The sequence below is a fragment of the Cryptomeria japonica genome, chromosome 1, assembly GCF_030272615.1.
Source record: "Cryptomeria japonica chromosome 1, Sugi_1.0, whole genome shotgun sequence".
Lineage (NCBI taxonomy): Eukaryota > Viridiplantae > Streptophyta > Pinopsida > Cupressales > Cupressaceae > Cryptomeria > Cryptomeria japonica.
This window is the reverse complement of record NC_081405.1, coordinates 233,582,038-233,590,476: the sequence shown is the minus strand read 5'-3', so window position 1 is coordinate 233,590,476 and position 8,439 is coordinate 233,582,038. Positions and strand designations below refer to the sequence as shown.

The window sequence follows — 8,439 nt, the reverse complement described above, 5'->3', positions numbered from 1 at the left end:
TAATTTAATACACCACTACAAAGGCCTTAAAATTTTGTCAAATAATCTTACAAAATTGATTTTGGCAATTTACAAAGAAATTGTCATATGATGTGTAAAAATTTGATTTAATGGACTATAAATAAGGTTAAAAGCTCAAAAGAATTTGGAGCCAAATAACCTTACAAAATTGATTTCACAATTTATTAAAAAAATACCATATAACCACTAAAAATTAGATTTAAAAGAAACACACAAATTAATTAAAAAAAATGTAAAACTAAAATTTAGATTTAACGACATGTTGGGACCATGTTTGTGTCCATGGGGATTATATCAGGGGAGATTTTAGGCCTCCTTAAGCCTATATATTAAGAGCTTAAGATGGATGTGATTATTTCTTGAAAAGTTATGGTGTTGGTGTTCCTTTAGGATTAAAGAGTGATGATCTCACTAAAGTAGCTCTATGAATGCATTGCAATATTGTCGCTTAATAATACATTACCTGTGTGTGTGTGTGTGAGAGAGAGAGAGAGAGAGAGAGAGAGAGAGAGAGAGAGAGAGAGAGAGAGAGAGAGAGATCTAGTGAAAGATTTTTGTGAAGGGGTTTGCCCAAATGTTTGTGTCACTCTTGGCTTAGGTTATTTTTTTCTTCTTGCATTCTTGTTCTTTTTCTAAGTGCTATTTCAAATGCTATATTATTGTTGAAAGGGCTTACATAGTTTAATAATGCTCATCATTACATAATTTAATACACCACTACAAAGGCCTTAAAATTTTGTCAAATAATCTTACAAAATTGATTTTGGCAATTTACAAAGAAATTGTCATATGATGTGTAAAAATTTGATTTAATAGACTATAAATAAGGTTAAAAGCTCAAAAGAATTTGGAGCCAAATAACCTTACAAAATTGATTTCACAATTTATAAAAAAAATACCATATAACCACTAAAATTTAGATTTAAAAGAAACACACAAATTAATTAAAAAAAACTGTAAAACTAAAATTTAGATTTAAAAGAAGCTAACAAAAAATTAATAATAAAAAAATGTAAAATGGCCTTTCAAAGGCAATTCTCAAAAAAATTTGGGTAAGAACCGCCAATGGCGGATAGCCTTAACCGTGTGTGAAGGAATAGTCCGAAGACCGTTCCCGTCCTTATCAAGGGAGATGCCAACCGTCTCTCCTTTTCTACGAACACACCTACTGTTAGTGCGTTTAGGCTATATAAAGGCTTAGAGTTTATTTTTCTTAATAAATGTGGGATTAATCGTTTTCTGTAATTACGGCAAGATATAAAAGGAACTATATTCCCTACTTATTACCTATCGGGCATTTGTCAAAGCATAGAGTGTCGAACAGTTTTGTTGGAGTCGATGGTAAAGATAATAGAGCCGTGCTTTCTTCATAAGAAAGTTGCGTTTTGTTTTCCCTTCATTCTTTGCATTCTGCAGTTTTGGGCCTATTCTAACTCCTCCACACATTCAAGGATGCTGCGTTGCCTTTGTTCCAGCACTCGGCCTTAGGTACCAATAGAATGTCAAAGGCCTACATGAAATATATTTGGCAGGCACTGTGAAAGCCAAAGGGGCTCGATGCTATTAATGATCTTAGTGAGAAGAGATAAATATGAATGCATTTTGACATTTGTTAGAGGTAATGCATTCATTTTATGTTGTTGATGAGACCTCTAGCTGCCTATATGAATGCATTTTGACATTTGTTAGAGGTAATGCATTCATTTTATGTTGTTGATGAGACCTCTAGCTGCCTATATGGAGAGAGACATAGTCTGTGCCTTCATGTTTGTTAGAATTCTAGAGATGGTCATTCATCCACCTCATGATGTTTACAAATTCTTAGGTGTTGAAATATAATGAAATGATTTGCTAAAGGGATGTAAAGGTGTAAGTTCATGATGGTGAAGGTAGGTGCACTAATGATTGTTACTGGTCTATATAGCCTTTGAAACACAAAATCCATCTTCATAGCTCCTTAGTTCTTGTAATGATTTGATAGGGCCTTAAATGCATATATTGCCACTTATTAAAGTTATATAACCCGCAACACATCGAATGATGATACAAAACAAATGAAAAATGTTTTAAAGGCTCAAATATTCATATAAAAGGGAACATCTTTATTCAATAAGAATTCACAAGAAGCATTAAATATGAAATTAGAGCACTTTAAATGACATTGGATGCGAAATGAAATGACATCATTTTTATCCCGCCCTAACTATCCATAAAAGTAATGGATATTTCCTAGCTACCTTGTGTACCTTCTTTGATGAAATATTCATTTGAGACATTTGTTTCAGGTAGATATGTGTCTACACTAGATTTTCATATTACTATAATTTCGTAGGTTACGATTCATCTTGTTGGGTGTAATGAGATTTTTGGGTACCATTTGGAGGCATTAGATAGTGTAGAGGCAAAGGTTAAGGCAAAGAAAAAGTGGGGAGAGAACTTAATGTCAATTTTAAGAGAAAATACTAGTATATTGTTGCTACAAAGAGGTAAAGATTGCATCATGTTATTATAGAGGTTATTGCATACTTATTTATTTTTATTTCTCCACTAACTTGTATGAGAAAACTTAGAAAGTACCTCTATTGTGAGATATTTTCTCACCACACTTCTTGTGAATATATTATCATTTGATGAATATGTCAAAATTTGAATCTTGTTACAAATTTTTGTAATAGGTCATATGAATTTTTTAATTTATTGATGAATAACTAAGCATGTGAAACTAGTAACATTGTATTTCTGATGTATTTTGGATTTTAGATCAACTTGCGTTTGTTAGTATCTGTTATTATTGAACTCCATGTTGGTTATGACTATATAGGCTCTTGGATTGGCACTAGTCTAGATTGTATATAAATGTTTTTGCAAAAAAGATATGGATTTGGATTGGTGGGAATAGTAACTTCCATGCCATTATGCAGGAACTTTATGCATTGATGGTATGTAGAAGGAATTGATTGTATAGCATGGATCCAAGGATGACCCAAGAGTATGTTATAGGTGAGATCAAGGTCTAAGACTTGGCAAACCACAACTTGTACTACTGAACCAATTTTGACTGGTAAGGTGATTGTTCCTTTAGATGAGCACTCTTCATCATCATAAGCTTTGATTGTCATTTTTTTCTTTGAGTTCACAACCCCTTTAGAGAATCCCAATGCTAGAATTACTTTCAAAGTGCAAATGTTCAAACCCAATCCTCCATCTATTAGTACTCACTTTATTCATTTTTATGGACAAAAACTTTGATGTGGAGGGGTGTATTGTGAAGTTGCTGGGGGGACAAATCATCTTGCTCGGTAAAAGTAAGGTGATGAAGTGAAGATAAGTGTCCCACCATAGCTGGAAAATGATCCACATTTTGGTCAATAAGTATAGGAGTTTCTTGCAATGTTTTATCTAGGATAGCCTTATGTGAAGGGGATATATGGGTAGGTGTTTTTCCAAGTCGCTCAAAAGGGTCGTACTGGATAGATGATGAAGTGGGTTTGGACATGGTACCTTGCAAAGTCACTTTACCCCAAAGAGTTGTTACATTACATTCATGGATTTTGTCTCTGATAGTTATGGTCGAAACATGATGGTCCATCTCAGAAATGTGGTTAACTATATACTCGTAGGAGACATTGGCATAATTGGCATTGGAAATAGGAGTAGTCTTGAGAGCTCTTCCTTTATCATGTTTAGGCAAGGGATTCTCAAAAACAACATGTTCTTCATTGGATGAATGACCCTCAACTTCAATTGTACCATTCTCAATGAGGTTTTCAATGAGGTTCTCAATCTCGTGACAATTAATAGTCATGTGCCCTTTGTTTCTATGGTATTCACAATATTCATTTTCATTCCACCATGAAGGCTTGATCCTTGGTTCAAAATGTTGGTTTTCTGGTAAAGTGATGATCTTATTAGCAACTAGCTTTTGTAATTCCGATTTAATTGGTTCTCCCAAAGGTGTGTATTTCCTTTGTGTCATAGGCCTTGTTTTCCTTTGTCTATTTACTTTATTACTTAATGAACTAATTCTAGGAAATCTTACCAAAGGTTTTTTCCATGTTTGCATCCACAACCCCATCATTAAAGGTATTCTTATTCTTGTTCCTAAAGTGAGGTTAATCCTTTGAATTATAATCATCTTTGTTCTCTTTGAAATTTTTGATAATACCTTGTTCAAGAAGGACCTTATCAATGGACAAAACTTTCTCAATAACTTGTTGAAATATGGTCAAGCATAATTTGTGAATCTCATATCCAATTTCCCAATTTAGGTTCTATGTGAATATATCAACCATTTGTTTCTGTGGAACATGACGAGGGAAATGACTAACCAAAATTCTCCATCTTTGTAAAAATGATGCAAAAGACTCCCAATTACATTGTTCGGTGGTACATAAAGTTGTCACTAAGACCTCATACTCAATTTTGTAGGAGAAGTGTTGAATAAATTTCTTAGCCAAGTCACCCCAAGAACTAATCCCAGGAGGTAATAATGAAAATCACTCCATAGCTTGTCCACCAAGGCTAAGTGCACAGAGGTGCATTAGGTAAGAATCATCATGTGCAACCTCTATACAAGCATTGAATAATTATCTAATATGTTCCTTAGGATCACCTTTTCCCTTTTACTTGTCAAACTTAGACACATCAAAACTAGGAGAAAAGGGTGGCATGGGAATAGTCCTATCAAAAGGATAAGGACAAATGTCCTAAAGCATGTAATTATCGATAGGAATATGCATACTGGTCATTTGTTGTTGTAATTCCTTCACTTTTGTTGTAGATCATCATTAGGTGTTGTTGTATTCCTTTGATTTATTCATATACCCAAGCCACTAGGTGGAGGAGGAGGGGGAATGAAATCATTGTAATAACCACTAGGAGGAGGAACATAAACATGATATCGAGTATCAGGTGGAGGAATGTAACTATGTTGGTCTTGACCACCTCATATATGAATTTGGTATTGATTGTAAGGCCTTGAATGGGTGTGAGCATCATGACCATGTGTATGATTGGTATTGAAAGCATGACCTTGGTTGTGATCATCAAATGAAACACAAATAAATTGTCTAGTGGAATTGTGACCATGATTATGACCTTGATTGGAATCTTGATGTTGACCTTGGTTGTGATCATCAAATGAAACACAAGGTTCTCTATTGGAAGCATGACCATGATAATAGACTTGATTGGAATCTTGATGTTGGGTATTAGTATGTGCACTAGCATTTTTTCGGGCACGAAGGTCATTGGTATGTGATTGTTCAAGGTTTTGTTGGGTATGATTATGTTGGGTATGCATTTGGATAGGGATATCTAAATTTTACAAAAGGGATGAAGGTGACTTAGGAATGGGGATATCTCCATATCTATTTCCACTAGCACTATCACCATTTTGGTTGTCTTTACAAGCCGAGACATATCAAAATCAGGAGGTAACTTAACACCATCTTGAGAAAGCATACAAAATATTGTTGAGGGTCCTTGTGTAAGATTTCCTCAAGTAACTTATTAAATATTCAATTGGATAAGTAATCTTGAATATCTACTAATTTTAAGGAATCATCATTTGAATCTTTCACATTACTGCAGTTTTTAAAAGTCTCATCCTCATCATAGTATTCTGTGTTTTGAGATCTATGAGCTTCCTGGGCTTCTCTTCTAAGTCTTTGGGATCTAGTTTCAATCGTACAAGGGAAAAGGTTTAACTTGAATGAATGGAAAGATGACAAAGGGTAATGATGGAGATAAAATATGACAATGACTAGGATAGCACTTTAAAAGTTGGGAGTTTGTCTTGCAAAGTCCTAAAATGAGGTTCCAAATGATGGTAGGATTAGGACTATGATAGATAGACATGAATTGGCAACTTAAGTAAGATATGACTTCCTAGGAGATGGCAAATTACAAGGTAATTTATCCTAACTCAAGAGACCATAATGGTGTTTGTATGCCAAAAGTGTGGTATCAACCTGCAAGAGGGGAAAACATCTCAAACATACACATGAAACATTATGTTAGAGGTTAGAAATCAAAATTTCAAAACCAAGAAATTAGCTTGAAAAACTAAACTCTAAGCATGTCCCATACTCCTCTATCTCTAAAGATCCTTAAGATTCAAGCTGGCCCTCACTTGGAAAAGCACTTGATCTCTTGGATGACAACCTAGAAAATGAGATTTATGAGAATGATTCTAGGATCAAAATGGATGCAACTAAGATCCTAGTGAAATGCTAAGATGATATGATGAAGATGAAATGCAAAGATAGATGATTAAGATGGTAGATGAGTTCCAAATTCAAACTTAAGATGATGCTAGATGAGTAAATTAAGTTATGTGAGTATACAATGCTAGAAAAGATATGAAATTAAGCTAAAAGATGAACTAAAATGAATCTAAATTCTATGAAATGGATATTTCTTGCTAATGATTGAATGCTTGAAGATGACTTGGATGCTTGAAGATGGCAAAATGATCTCCTCAACCTACAAAATGACTATAATTTGGATGCATAAGATTGTTATATGATTTGAAGAAGGAATGGGCTCTATTTATAGGCAAAATAGAGAAATGGATGGTTGAGATTGAGTAATCTCAACAAGGGCTAGGATTGAAAGTTATCAATCCATGGGAGATACTCAATCCAATCCCAAGTTGACAAATGTCACCTTGAGAGGGATTGAGAGGATGCTAAACAAGCATTAGATGCTAAGAAAGCAATTAGGGATAACCTCAAGGAGTGACATCATTGGATAATGTCATTAACCAGGGAGGCATGCTATTACCCAAGAGGTAAACTCTTGTGCAACATGGGAAAATGGTTAAAGGGACAACAATCATGGCTAAGGGGTGTGGGCTTTTAAGAGGCATTAAATGCCTTTTGAAGACTTTCGAGGCTAACTTGCTCCAAGAGGAAAACCACTAGTGGTTTATGTAAGAGCCTTACATGTTTGGAAGACTCAATAAGTTAACTTCTTGAAATAGATGAAGTCTTAAATGCATTTGAAGACTTTCTTCCAAATTTAGAGAAGTGACTTCCCCAAATTTAGGGAAAGGACATGATTAGGGGATTAGACATGATTAAGGTGGATTATAAGGTTTCTAGAAGAAATTAGGATGCAAGTGGGAGATGTAGGATTTTGCAATTGGGTGAGGGAAAATAGGTATTTTAGCAAAATAAAATGATTTAATTTAGCCAAAAGGGATCCAACTTGCATTTGCAAGATTTTGCAAGTGGGGGGATTTACAAGTACATTTTGATTTATTTAATGCAGAGGGATTTTTCAATTAAATGTGAATTTAATTAAAATGGGAAAAGGGGACAAATGAAGATTTTTAATTAAATGGCTTAGATAGAAGAAGGGGACTTAATCAAATCTTTAATTTGATTAAAGGGTCAATTAGAAGAATATAGGTACTAATTAAATATTAATTTAATTAATTGGAAGAATTAGGGATAATTAAATGAATAAGATTCACTTAATTCATTGTGCAACTTTTAGGTGTCTATAGTGTCCTACTTGAAGATGATAGATCTAAGCAAGAGACCACCCAGTGATATCAAAGTTTGATGCAAGATAGTAACGACAACAAGGCAACTTTCTGACTTTGGAAGACTTGATATTTGAATTGAGGTCTAAAAGGGGTGAAAAGAAAAAGGCGACAATGGTGACCTGATGGTTGATTGACTGGGAATCCTAAAGAAACAATTAGGAAGCTCTTTTAAATGTCTTTAACCAGATATGCATAAAGATATGAGGGATGATTATAATTACCACAAATGTTGTTTAAGAACCCATATATGTGGTTTTAATGTCTAAATATGTAGCAATATGAACCAGGCACACAATTTTTTAGAGTCCACAGATGTAACAACGGGTAACAAAAACATGAAAAAATAAGCCACGGATGCGGGAGGATGTCTCAAAGATGCATTTCTAGTGAAAATTATTTTTTTCTAATGCCTGTCTTAAGTCTGAATTTTCTTTTTGGTATCAAGTGTGACCAAATATGATTGTTTCATGATTATTATGACAAGAAAAAAATGCAAACAAGAAGACACAATGGTGTTGTGTGATTAATGATAACAAGGGTATGGCCTAGGCTCCTCAAAGCCTAAATTCCACTGGTCTTATAGTAGAACAAGATACACCAAACACTTCCTATGCTTAAGGTTAATGTCCAATGGTAACAAAACTTAGGCTGGCACTTGGAATCTCTTTTGACTCAAATGTGCAAGACCTTGAGGAGTATTTTACAATCTTGTCTTTGCAAGAGAAGGACATTTAGGGGCCTCAAGGATTGGAAAGATGACCCAATCGCCCTCTCCCTAGAAAGCTATGTATAGCTTATACAAAGACAAGAATTTTTGTCTCAACTCAAGGAATCTTTATGTCCATAAGTAACTTCAAGGTGTG

The 8,439-nt window shown here is 34.3% G+C and overlaps 1 non-coding gene across 1 annotated transcript; it reads right to left on the bottom strand.

The window, feature by feature from the left end:
• Positions 1-1,062: 1,062 nt before the first annotated feature.
• Positions 1,063-1,184, bottom strand: LOC131042273 (U6atac minor spliceosomal RNA). Its single transcript, XR_009105161.1, has one exon. It is a non-coding gene; the product is annotated as a U6atac minor spliceosomal RNA (small nuclear RNA).
• Between the last annotated feature and the right edge of the window lie 7,255 nt (positions 1,185-8,439).